A 14271-nucleotide genomic window follows, 5' to 3' on the forward strand; every position below is an offset into this window, starting at 1 on the left:
GATATCGGCTGTGACGTAGCCTTCCGTGATGCACAGGCCATGCTTGTATTATATCTAGGTGGTGTTGGCTGAGCGTTTTGCTACGCCTCTTTTATTTATTATTATTTTTCGTGCAATCTTTTTTCTTGCGTTTTCATTGCTAGCGGCCGATGGCACGCAGTCAGCTGCCGTTTTGTAGCAACGCTAGCGAAGCGGGTGTGCCAATAGTCAGCGGAAAAGCGCCCCTCCTTTCCCCTCCGGTTTCGGCAGCGCCATGCACGTATCACGTTATCTCGGTTTTGAGGATATTCGCCACACGCTCGCGTGTTCGAGCTCGTATTGCTCACGATAGTACAGTGAAGAAATGGTCCCCCTTTTTCGCCATGCTGACCCCGCTATGTCCGAGGAGAAGTTCCGCTTTCTAATGCGAGGAGTCAAGCAGGAACTCTTTGCCGGCCTTGTTCGTAACCCACCTAAGATGATAGCGGAATTCGTCTCGGGAGCTACAACGATCGAAAAGGCGCTTGAAATGCGTACGAGGCAGTACAACCGCCGCATTCCCACGAAGACCTACGGGGAGGCTCAAGCGCTGCAATACGACGACCTGCAAGGCACGATCAGAACGATCGTGCGTGAGGAGCTGCGAAAACTGTTGCCGTCCTGGCAGCCTCAAGTAGACTCGATTACTGACGTCGTATGCCAGGAAATACAGGAATCCCTGGGAGCACCTCAACTAGTGCAGCCTCAGCCACAAGGGATCAGCTACGCCGCTGCAGTCCGTCGCAACACTACTCCTCGCCCGCGTCAAGATGCCACGCCACAGCAGCAGTTCCGCCGCCAGGCCCCGCCGCCACCACCACCGACGCCATACCGCCCGCCGACAAGACAACGCTGCGTTCCCGAAAGACCGGCGTTTGGCGTACCCCTGACAACCGACCGCTCTGCTATCACTGCGGGGAAGCCGGCCACACATACAGCCGCTGCCAGTACCGTCAGAAGGGCCTACGTGGCTTCGCCGTCAACACACCGCCACCACAGCGTGGTGAGCTCCCACGCGACATCGCCGACTACTTGGCCACCACTGAATGGCCACCTCGACGTAGCTCGCGTTCGCCTTCGCCTGCACGCTACCGGTCCCCTCAGCGACGACAGATGTACAGCGGCCCTAACCGGGGCCGTTCCGCGAGCCCATATCCGGAAAACTAAAGGCAGCAACCGATGGAGGTGCGGTTGCTGTACGAAGAACTACCGAAGATCCTTCGCCGACGACGACGACGCCGCGGCGAAACATTCAAAACACGACGCGAACCAGACAGACTCCTGATGACGAAACCTCGCGCACCGAAGATCTGACGACGCGACATAGAAGCAGCGGAACAAACCGATGCAGCCGTGATCCGACGTCACGAGCTAACCGCAACGCAAGACGACGAACTATTGACCTCGACGTTCTGATCGACGGCCACAACGTCACCGCTCTCGTCGATACTGGAGCCGACTATTCCGTCATCAGTGGGCCATTCGCAGCAAAGTTGAAGAAACTTGGGACTGCTTGGGAAGGCCCCGACATCCGGACCGCTGGAGGCCATCTGATAACGCCGATTGGTGTCTGCACGGCGAGAGTCACCATCAATAACCGGACTTACCCTGCGAGCTTTGTAATCCTACAAAACTGTTCCAGGGATGTGATACTTGGAATGGACTTCCTAAGTGACCACGGAACACCAACAACACGCGAGGGCCTGGCCCGAAACAGAACGTCAACGTTGTTACCCCTGTGGCACGTGTGAGGCGTTTCTTTCTGGAAAATAACTTAAGCTTGCTTACGTCTGATAAAGAGGGTGGTTTCATGGTTTTGCCCTATGCTTGCTTCAAAGATAAGGCACTTCAGGCCATTAATGCGTCGTTTAACCGGAGGAATGACGTGTCTTTGTTGAAAGTTAAAAGGCAAGCAAAGAAACTCTGCGAGAACATAGGTTTGGAAAGTTTGGCTCGCAGTATTGAAAGGTGCAAGAAATGCTCGTTAGACTTGTTCTTTTCGGCAAAGACCCACAAAGAAGGGTGCCCATTAAGAGTCATTATTTCGGAACGAGGTTCGTGGCAGAAGCTTGTGGCGTCGTTTTTGTTAGAGAGCCTGTGATTGCTGAAAATTTCTGATCCTTTCTTGATCAAGAACGCCGATGATGTCATTGAATTTTTGAAACCTCTTCCCAGTATGTCCCTTGCCGCTTTTTCCATTGACGTGAAGGATTTGTTTTATTCAATTCCTCACAAAGATCTATTACATTGTGTCGAAGACGCCATAGATGACTATGGTGCTGTATCATTTTCTGGAAAGTTGGGTATTTCCGTGGCGGGTTGTTTGGATCTTCTTACACTGTACCTTAAGTCAACCTTTTCTGCCTGGGCTGGTGATGTGTTTTTGCAACGTCAGGGCATCTCTATAGGGTCGTGCATTGCTCCGATCCTTAGCGACCTGTTCTTGGCCCGCATTGATAGGAAACTGGAAAACCAGTTACAAGGGGCTAGCGTTGTGAAAGTTGTCCGGCATGTGGACGATTTTTTTGGTTTTTCACTCGGCAGATTTGGCAGGTTGCGAACTGAATGCCATGTCTATCTTGAAGGTCTTCCAGGACGAGCTCCAACCCCTTGAGGCCACGTATGAGCTCCCTGAAGGTGACACCATCAAGTTTCTAGACTTGAGGCTGTTTTTTTCGGGACATCACACCTGTTGGCGGTATGAGCCTCGTGCTCAGAAGCCATTGCTGCCCTTCTCGTCGGGCCACTCGAAGCTGGTGAAAAGGGCAATAGCGCACTCGGCCTTGCAGAAGGCCCTGTGCAAGTCGTGTCACCACAAGGTGGATGACGCCTTTCTGGAGCAGGTGTCCCGCCTTAGGGTCGCAGGTTACACGCCGGACGTGGTGTCGTATGTGACTGAAGGCTTGCTTATGGATGTCAGGGACCCCAGGAGGAAGGAGGAGCGCAGAGCGAGATGGAGGGCGCAAGATAAGAAGAAGACAGCTGTGGTGCCTTATGTGCATGATGTCTCGCACAGGCTTAAGAAAATCGGGGAAAGCGCTGGGGTTCGCGTGGTTTTTTCGGCCCCTGAAAAGCTTTCGGGCTTGTGCAGTTCGACCTCTCGGATGAAAGAAAAAAGAGGCTGCACCACAGACCATAAGCGAAAGTTCGTTCCATGCGTTCAAGGCGTTGTGTACGCCATCCCTCTGACGTGTGGTAGAAAGTACGTGGGTCAGACGGGACGTTGCCTGAACGAGAGGCTCCGTGAGCACTACTACAGCGTCCAAACGACAGTATCGGGGCGCCTCGGCATCCACGTGCGGGATTGTGAGTGTAGGCCCCTCTTTGATAACACTGCGGTCCTTGCACGCAGTCGGGACCAAAGGGTGAGGGAAATCATCGAGGCTGAGGAAATTAAACGGTCTGGGGACGCATGCGTAAGCACGCCTTCCTTGCATCTTTCTGACAAAGAGCTTTTGTTTTTGGCGAGACATGGGAAGGGGGGCGGTGTTGGCACACGTGTGTGACTTATCGGCACTTTTCTTCTTTTCACCTTTCGGTTTTTACTTCCTGTTTTTTTTTTCTTTTCTTGCTTTCCCTGCGTGTATATATACATGCGTCCCAATCCAATAAACTTTAGTTGGAAGAATGCGCTGTGTCCTTGTCCTCTCACTCGTCTGTTGCCTGTTTTTTGCGCTGAACAACGCTATGACTGACTCGTTCCAACTCGCCCAACAAGCAACGTGGCCCAGGGTCCCGCGAATGGGTGATGAATACTGCCGGCACGGACGTTGACGGTGGGTGTGCCATCGTGGCGGCAGGCAGATGACGTCCGCTGCGAAGTTCCGTACTGGTACCCCGCACCTCCACCAAATATATTGCACGAAGAAAGCAGGCAGACGAGTGCAGAGGTGGTGTATTTACAACAAATATAGCTGGTGCCCAAGCGGCGGTAAGAGGCGTCGTCTTCCTCTAATCTGCGCCAGCTTCCTCATATATATATATATTGTTGCGCGTACCTGCGAGGACAACGAAAAAGAGTAAACGTGCTGGCCGCCCCGCGCTGCAGCTAGAGAGAAGACGACGATGCTGAGGGAGACAACCTGTTGGCCGCTCCTGCGCTCACCTTCGAGACCTAATAAACGGCCCTTCAGCTGTAACGTCTCAGTCGCCTTCGCGCGTAACAGAGTGGTGGAGGTGCGGGGTACGCGTTTGCAACGACGGAACCACCATTGCTACACCTTCGTCGAAGCCGTCGACTTGCCGGCCTCCCGCCATCTGCCACAACCGTGTGCGACATGCCCGAAGAAGGCGACGCCCCCAGGGCTGCGCCTTGCGGTCCACTCGAGTACTATCGAGTTCCACCGCCCTTCGGAGGAAAATCGGGAGAAGATGTTGACGCGTGGCTCGTCCAGTACAAGCGAGTGAGCAAGTCGAACGGCTGGGATGCCGCCGCTCAGCTCACCAATGTGGTCTTCTGCCTTACCGACACTGCGCTCGTGTGGTACGAGAACCACGAGGACACGCTGACGACGTGGGACCGTTTTGTTCAAGAACTAAAGGCGTGTTTCGGCGACTCAGGCGTCAAAGGGAAGCGTGCGGAGCAGACACTGTCGCAACGCGCGCAGCTACCAGGTGAGACAATCACCACGTATATTGAAGATGTGCTGAAGCTGTGCAAGGTGGTCAATGCTCAAATGTCAGAGGAAGACAAAGTCGGCCATTTGCTGAAAGGCATTGCCGAGGATGTCTATAATTTCCTCATCGGAAAAGAAAACCTGAGCTCTGTGACCGAGGTCATTCGGCATTGCCGTACTTTTGAACAGCTCAAAATGCGCAGGATTGCTCCAAAGTTTGGCCGGCTGACAAACGTTACGACGGTTGCAAGCGTCGACACGAGCTCCTGCCAAGACCTGTCTTCGACGATCCGACAGATTGTCCGCGAAGAACTTTCCCGCTATGAAGAGCTGTCACGTTCAGCAGTGGACCACCATTCCGTCCATGTGCCACGGGAGGCTGTGACTGCTCCGACCCCTCCGGCCCCTTGGCAACCGATGGTTAGCGCAGCGGCTGTAGAGTACAACGCAGCCCCACAGTCAAGAAGGACCTCACGGTTTCCAGCTCCCAGCTATGACCGGCGCGCTCAGCGTCCGCCTTCCTCGCGACGCGACATCTATCGCTATGATGTACGAGACGAACCGGCCCACTACACCAGAGAAGATGATGCTCGGTTCATCGAAGAACAATCAAGGTTTCGACCTCTCCCAGTCTGCTACTCCTGCGGTGTCCCAGGACACATCTCGCGGTTTTGTAACCGTCGCGTAGCCCCACGGTATGGCCCACCACCGCAATTTACACGACCTTCCGAACGACCTCACGACGTCCCGCGAGCAACACACCTTCCGCCTAGCGACGATTATTGGGCACGCAGCTTCCGGAGTCGCTCCCCGACATCTGACAGGAGTTTGACGCCACCACCACGTCCTCGCGCTCCCCGTTCACCCTGACCGCTGCGTCGCACCACGACTCCTTTGCCATCGGAAAACTAGCAAGCGCGGCCGATGGAGGTGAGGTCGCCGGAGATGAGCTAATGCGAGAAATACCTCCTGTGTTAATGCTCAAGAACAAAGTGCGTGTTTTTGTTGACGATGTGCCTGTGATGGCTTTGGTAGACACGGGGGCAACAATTTCGGTCATGAGTGCTTGTTTTAAAAATACGCTGGGACGAAAGGTTGTATTTAAGTGGGATGAAGCGTCGAAGTTTTGCGGAGTGAGTGGTGAGCCGCTGTAGGCTGTTGGTGTGTGTAGTGCTGACGTGTTTTTTTGGGAGGCCACGTTATTACGACGGAGTTCGTGATTATTCCCCGGGCGACACATGATGTTATTTTGGGTATGGACTTTTTGCGGGAGTGTGGTACCACTGTCGACTGCCGCGAAGGGACGATATTCTTAAGTGGACACGTACCGTCAGCACTCCTGGAAAACCCTGCGGAGGGCGAGACGGCATTGTGTGTCTGTGGCGACACTATCATACCTCCATCATCAACCGTTCGTGTTCCTGTTGTTTGCTGCGGCAGCCGTTTCACCAGCTTTGATGCCAACGTTGAACCAATGCACATCAACTGTATGAAGAAGAATGTCCTGGTTCCACATTGTGTGGTGTCGATCAAAGGCGGACGCGCTGGCTTATGGACTGTCAATTGTTCCACGGAGCCGGTCATGCTTCCCGATGGCCTGAAGTTAGCCGTCGTTAGCGGAAAACACGCGGCCTTATCGGTGACGGAGCTTACAGATGTGCCGGAAGGATATCGCAGTCACAGTTCCGAAACGGCTCTTCTGTCAATGGTGGATAAGTCGCTGAGTACGAGTGAACGCCGAACGTTAGTGGATGTGCTTTCGAAGCACATCCACCAACGTTCGAAGGACAAGCGCAGAAGGACAAAGTGCCCTCGATCCCTGCTTCTCGGACACGTCATACTATCAACACGGGTTCGGCAAATCCGATTAGACAGAAGCCATACCGCGTTTCACCAACGGAGCGTCAGATTATTAACGAGCAGGTGCAAGAAATGATGAAAAAAGGAGTCATACAAGAGTCGGCGAGTCCATGGGCAGCTCCAGTGATTCTTGATAAAAAGAAAGATGGATCTTGGAGATTTTGCGTCGACTATCGCCGATTGAATGCAGCAACAAAAAAGGACGTGTACCCACTTCCCCGTATTGATGATGCCATCGACTGCCTTCATTCGGCCTCTTACTTTTCCTCCGTAGACTTAAGATCCGGCTACTGGCAAATGCCGATGCATCCTGAGGATAAGGAAAAGACTGCCTTTGTAACCCCTGATGGCCTTTTTGAATTCAACGTGATGCCATTTGGGCTGTGCAACGCTCCGGCGACTTTCGAGAGATTTATGGACACTATCCTTCGCGGCTTGAAGTGGAACATCTGCATGTGCTATCTCGACGACGTCGTCATCTTTGGCCGCACCTTCAGCGAACACAATTCGCGTCTGGATATTGTACTGAACTGTATCAGAAACGCTGGCCTTGTTCTAAACTCAATGAAGTCCCACTTCGGAGACCGCCAAACCCTTGTGCTCGGACACCTCGTCGATCAGGATGGCATCCGCCCAGATCCTCAGAAGACAGCAGCCGTTGAAGCGTTCAGTGCACCGCGCTCTGTTAAGGAGCTCCGTAGCTTTCTTGGGCTTTGCTCCTATTTCCGTCGCTTTATACCTAAGTTTGCCGACGTCGCGTATCCGCTGACATGTCTGCTACGAAAGAACATTCCCTTTGAGTGGACTCCGGAGTGCGACTCCTATTTTCGTCAACTGAAGTTCCTCCTGACGTCACGGCCTGTTCTTCAACACTTCAACCCTTCAGCTCCGACAGAACTTCACACAGATGCCAGTGGCATAGGAATTGGCGCCGTCCTAGTTCAACGCTACGGTAACTGCGAACACGTGATCGCATACGCAAGTCGCTCCCTGAGTAGGCCAGAGCAGAATTACACTGTTACAGAACAAGAATGCCTCGCGGTAGTATTTGCGATTCAGCGCTTTCGGTCTTACCTGTATGGGCGCCCATTCACAGTCGTCACCGACCACCACTCATTGTGTTGGCTTGTGAACCTTCGTGACCCTTGTGGCCGTCTAGCACGCTGGGCGCTTCGGCTCCAAGAATATAGTTTCACCGTCTCGTATAAGAGTGGTCGACGACACGCCGATGCGGACTGCCTTTCACGTATGCCACTCAGCAATACCGAGTGTGATGCCGATGATTTCGACCACCTTGTAGCTTCCGTGTCGCCGAAATTTCCAGACCTCAGCACTTTCAAGGACGAACAGCGAAAGGACACTAAATTAGCACTGCTCTTCACAGCTCCTACAGCACGCAGTTTTTGTGTACGCGATGGACTTTTGTATAAGAAGAACTTTTCCAGCACTGGCGCACGTTTCCTTCTGGTGGTGCCGGAAAGCCTTCGGTCAGCGATTCTAAGTGCTATGCACGACGATCCTACGTCCGGACATCTAGGTTCTGCGCGGACGCTCTACCGCACCAAGGAACGCTTTTATTGGCCTGGAATGCGACAGTCTATCGAGGTGTATGTGGCCAGTTGCACGCAGTGTCAGCGCCACAAACGCCCATCTGCTGCTCCGGCTGGTCTCCTACAGCCGGTGCCACCTCCAAGCACACCTTTCCAACAAGTGGGCATTGACCTCGTGGGCCCTTTTCCAAAATCAGCGCAAGGCAATCGCTGGGTAATTGTATGTGTCGATTACCTCACACGCTACTGCGAGACGGCAGCCGTGCCCTCCGCAACTGCCATCGACGTCTCGGTGTTCCTGTTGCAACACGTTATCCTCCGACATGGCCCACCTCAGGTGATCATCAGTGATCGTGGACGACAATTTACGGCGGATATCGTAGAGGAGCTGCTTCGACTGTGTGAATCCCACCTACGTCACTCGTCTCCATACCACCCGCAAACGAACGGGCTCACGGAGCGCACCAATCGAACAATTGTAAACATGCTCTCTATGTATGTCTCGTCCGACCACAAGAACTGGGACGACGTGCTACCATTCATAACGTACGCGTTCAACACCGCTAAGCACGAGACAACTGGTTATAGTCCTTTCTTCTTGATGTATGCACGCCCGCCACGGCACACACTCGACACAGCTTTGCCTTTCTCTACGCACGAAAACATCTCTGTCGCCGAAACACTATGCCTTGCGGAAGAGGCGCGTCGTATTGCTCGTCTACGCACTGTGGCATCGCAAGACAAATCCAAAGCACGCTACGACATCCGCCATCGTCCTGCTACTTATCGTCCCGGCGATTTAGTGTGGCTATGGACTCCGGTACGGAGACGTGGGTTATGCCAAAAGTTCTTGGCCACATATGACGGACCGTTTGTTGTCATTAAGAAACTCACGGAGGTCACGTACATAGTAGCTCGCCTCACGAAAAGTGGTAGAAGAACTGCTAAAACCCAAGCCGTTCATGTCGCTCGCCTGAAGTTGTGCACACCAAGATGAATCAATGAACTCGCCCGGCGGGCTTCGTCTGCGTGGAGAGGAATGTTGCGCGTACCTGCGAGGACAACGAAGAAGAGTAAACGTGCTGGCCGCCCCGCGCTGCAGCTAGAGAGAAGACGACGACGCTGAGGGAGACAACCTGTTGGCCGCTCCTGCGCTCACCTTCGAGACCTAATAAACGGCCCTTCAGCTGTAACGTCTCAGTCGCCTTCGCGCGTAACAATATATATATATATATATATATATATATATATATATGTATATATATATATATATATATATATGTGTGTGTCTGCTGCCAGGCCTCGCTGTGCCATCACGTGATTGCTGAGAGGATGTGAGGGGGAGCGGCCACAGCTGGGACCGTGCCAGGGACGAACGCGGTCGCACAGCATATCCTCATATATTTGGGCTTTTGCCTTAATCTCTGAGGAATATACATGTTCACTTACATGTCGGCTCTTAATAGATGGGAAACGTAACGTATCATTTCGACGGAGTGTGCCCCCGCCCCAGAAAGCTTGGGTAACTCGAAATTTTAGAGAAAGTTATATTACCGCTTTGTCTGAGAACATACACTCCAAAAAAATGTTGCAGCCTGTAATAGTGCCTGCGACTTATACATGTACCCATTAGTTTGAAAGCGCAGAGCAGAAATTTGCATTTTAAGTTGGCCCACCTTTCCGCAACTTTTGTGGGGGGGGGGGGTGTACACTAAGGGAGCTTGTAGAAGTGCCTATGTCTATATATATATATATATATATATATATGTGTGTGTGTGTGTGTATGTGTCGCAAAACTATGTGAAATAGGGTAAGCGGGTCTATATTGAGAGATATATATGGGGATGTTACATTTGTGACAAAGCTTTTTTCTTTTTGACTAGTGTGTAGGGCGAAAAAGTAACTGTGCAAATTTCCAGACTAATTATTTCCACATTCCGGCTGACGTTCCAGCAAAAAATGCAAGCAGATTCATCCAGACTTCGACTCATATGCCTGGCTTTATCCAAAGATGGGAAAAGTCACCTGATCGGAGACTGATTCTGAAGGATCGTTCCAATGGAAGACATGTTTGGGGTAACCTGCTCGAGCGAGGAAGTTTTCCGAAACCAAGGAGCTGTAGCAGGCGAAACGAAGACAGTTGTTTCTCTGACGCTGTGGAAGACATTTCAATAACAAGTAGTCTATTCCAATGTTTTGAAAAGAACAAACAAAAACGTGATATTTTGCGTTTGAGCAGCCCAGAAATGTCAAGGTGCACATCCTTTAACATTAGTTTGGGTTAGTTGAATGAAAAAAAAACATTCTCCCGCTAAAGGGAACCATGTTTGGATGCGAAGTAGCGGGGAGATGGTCAGCTTTAGCGGGAGATAGTGTATTTTTTTTTTTCTTGCGTTCTCGAGCCTGTGCCTTCCTCCGGCGTAGAATCAGCACTGTCTTGCAGTGTCCATCCAGCTCCCGCTGCGTGGAACTGCCGGCGTCCAAGGTATTCGACTCCCGCAAAATCGCAAGATCGTATGCGTCTGCCTCTCTGCAGTCTATGTCATTGGTGTCGTCGTGGGATTCTTCAGCGAGGGAAGGAGAGCACGAGAGCCCCGCGTCTAGAGCCATGTACGTGGAAAAGTCCACGTACGTGAACTCCCACGTACGTCAAACTAAAACTAATTTTTCTTCCGTGTGGCTGCTTTTGCGTCGACTGTAACGCTGGCGTTCGCCGTGCGTTGCCTTTTTGGTAGCAAAAACGTGCGCCGTGGGGTTGCAGTTTAAGGCAATATGAGCACCTGCATACCGGCGTACATTGTGGATGCTGTGGCTGAGGTGGAATTTTTGCTGAGCCATTAGTAATGGGTACACAGCTTTCAGCGCATCCTTGTTGCGCATTTCAGGTTGGGTGACGTTGGAGGTTGTTTTTTACTTATGCCACGCAACAATATACCTGGTAATGGATGTCTACGCTATGTTGTTTTAAGCGTAAGAGTGACTGTGTGAAAGAATACTCGAATTAAACGCGGAGTACGTTTGTTCAAATCCAGCTCGAACTCCCTTTTTTTTCGCATTGTGCGTTACAGCTGCGATGGATAGCGTTCGACAACTCAGCCACCCCAATCAGATGTTCCGTGATCTCATGACCGCTGCCACTGTAAATAAATGGGGCCTCGAGCTAATTCATCGAGAGCACAGTTGTTGCCTCTAGAACTGACTTCTTTAGTTTTCCTGTTGTATCAGACGGCGCGTGAATTGAGAAAGAAACATCATTGGATAGCACGAGAGCGATGGGCACGGAAGGTTAGGGATCAGGTGGCGAGGCTTTGAGGCTCTGAGAGGCAGCTGCAGAGCGGAAGGGAAAGGTCAAACTATTGTATTCTCGCCTCAAAGGATCAGAAGGGCACGAGGACCGCCAGCAGCGAAGTCGCGCGCGAGGAATACAATATAGCGACAAAGAGAGATTGGCCTAGGTTTGGCTTCATGTTTCCCACTGGAGGCAGAAACTGAGAAAATTGGTGCCATGCTGAGCGCAAAGGCTGCAGTTGCTGGCAGTGACTGTTTGTTTGCGCACAGTTTGCACCTGTACGCGGAGGATGTCGGGGTATGGCAATGACCATAGCGTATGTGAATGTGAAGGGTCACAGAGGCGGCTGAGGAATGAGCAGATCTACGCCAGCGACTATGTCTTGTATGACACACTGCGGTTTGGGAAGCAATAGAACTCGGAAGCATGCAAGACTGCCATAACTGATGCCTCAAGCTCCGCTGGGTCTTTAACAAATTGCTTGACTTACTCGAAAAAAGAACCGCACCTATCGACCGCAGCGGACCGATTGAGAGAGTTGTTGGTCAGACCCCACTGTGCGCCGTCATGGTGCGATAGCGTTGTGCATAGAATGCAATAGTTTCTTCCACCCTTTTTACAGAGTAAAGGGTAATGTAGTCGCTGAACCTGCGCGGGTTGTTTGCCATGAGCATTTGGGAAGCGTCGTTTTCTACGTCGTTGATGACGTCCGTAGCTTTTTTTTCTTCACTTCGCATAAACACATCAATGCACAGGGAAAGGTCAAATAGGTATTCAGTGCAGCTAGTGAACCCTTAGTGTTTCTGCGCGACCGCGCGGATATTGACCTCGACAACTGAGCACAACAGCTCCCGTGCTTCATCCGACGATTCTCGCTTTAAATGCTGCGTAGGTAAAAAAAGCAAATAAAAGATTGGTGAGCAAAACACCATTGTCTCGCAAGATGGATTATATGGAAGTGATATTGCCTGCGTCATCCCATTTGTTGTGCGCATTCATTCTGCGGTACGCTCATGGCCAACCCTTCAGATCTATATCATCGGTTCCAGAGATAAAGGGAATATGTCGTTAGTTTAGCAGCCTGAACGGAAATCACGTCATGCCTGGGGAAGGTCGGTCTCCTCAGTGTACTCAGGCATGATATACATGGTTGGCATTACCCACCTTCGGTGTTCGAAGGTACCTAACGCGCACAGTAGCTCCGCGAAAGGCGTTCTTAAAAAAACCCACAGTGGTGTGAGCAGCGGAAACTAAAACGAGGGGGCAAAAAAACTGACAAGCGCGAAGAACAGATGCACCAACCAGAAGATATAAATAACCTAGCTCCGAGGAATAGAGCTTTTCCAATAAAGCCACACTTTGACTAACACGCCGCTCTGAGGCAAACTGCATTTAATTACACAGCCCGCGTTTCCTTAAAGGAACTGACAACAAATTTTGGTGGTACCCGTTTCATGAGTGCAATGGAAAGCTTCCCGGTCAGTGCTTCTAATCACGGAATGGTACCGCGGAACACGCCGCATAACATTTATATTCTGAATTTTTCGATCTGCGGCGATTATGAAGTGGTAAATACACATGCCGCAAACAGTGGGAGGTGAGCGCGATAGCGATTAGACGGCAGTAGTGATGAAAATGAAGCCTACGCTGCCGCGACTGCTGCTTGCTAGCTTGTTAATTTATTTTACAATAGTTATAGCGCTCTTTTGAGGCTTGTAATGCAAGTGCTTCGTCTGTACACAGGTCGTTTTTCTCCTTTTAGCTAAGCTTCCGAAAACGAAATCACGCTTTCACACGAGATCGACATTTCAAGTATGGTAGTTCATGTGCCGCCGTAGTTGGATGGTTTTGGTGTGTCGTCGCTTGATAAATTGACCGAGTTATACAAACATATTTTGGCTCGCATGTGAGCTGAGAATTTGGACCATTATCAAATAGCGCTACAATGACATGCTTCGACAGACGACAGCGGTAGCGACGAATACGACGGACGGCCACCGCCTCCACCGCAGGCGCCACGCATACAGAATGCAGATTGGTAAGTAATTCTACCTTCTCATCAGCTTATCCTACAATCGTTTTATTTATATGCAGGTGCAGATGCAAAAACTGCATAGTGACGCTGAGGCAAAAACCAGTAAAAAAAACTCCGGACAAGGGGAAGAAGTGTCACTTCTTCCCCTTGTCCGGCGTCTTTTTGACTGGTTTTTGCCTCAGCGTCATGTACCAACTGACCCAGACGCCGACGTTACTGCATAGTGATGCCCACAGCCGTCGAATCTACTTACTGCTGGGAATACGCAGAAATCAATCAGGATTGTGCGTCCATCACAATACAGCCCATCTTCCGCACACTGTGTTTCGACGAAGTTGTCCTTAGAATTGCGTTTATCGATGTGCACCACAACGGCGAGGACGATTGCATCGGGGACGACCACAAGTACGGCCCTCTCTCAAGCGCATTCCTACTTCCATAAGATTTAAAAAAATATATGTTTATTTCGGGAAGTGGAGGTACACGTCTTGCCGACAATATAAGAGGGTGATATGTTATTACATCGGCCATTTTAAATATATATGATTTAAAGAAATCTCTTTCAGGAAGTGGAGGTACACGTCGTACCGCCATTTTAAGAGGTTGGATATGGGATTACCTCGGGCGCCATAACCGAGACGTACTACCATCGTCCGTGGTTCGAAGTATTCGTGAACGTTTCACCTTACCATCATACAGAGGTTTCAGACCTACTAATCTGTGAACCTTGTGCAAAGCAATATCGCGCAAATTTTCTCATCTCATGCAGACGTGCGGGAGACCTGTTTATTAAAACAAAAAAAGCTTTCATGGTACACCAGGGCTTTTATTCTATCACTCGTAACCACTGCCATTGCACAGCCAATGCAAATGATTGTGAATGAAAAGTTGTGCCGTTTTTCC

Source organism: Rhipicephalus sanguineus, chromosome 11, assembly GCF_013339695.2.
Source record: "Rhipicephalus sanguineus isolate Rsan-2018 chromosome 11, BIME_Rsan_1.4, whole genome shotgun sequence".
Lineage (NCBI taxonomy): Eukaryota > Metazoa > Arthropoda > Arachnida > Ixodida > Ixodidae > Rhipicephalus > Rhipicephalus sanguineus.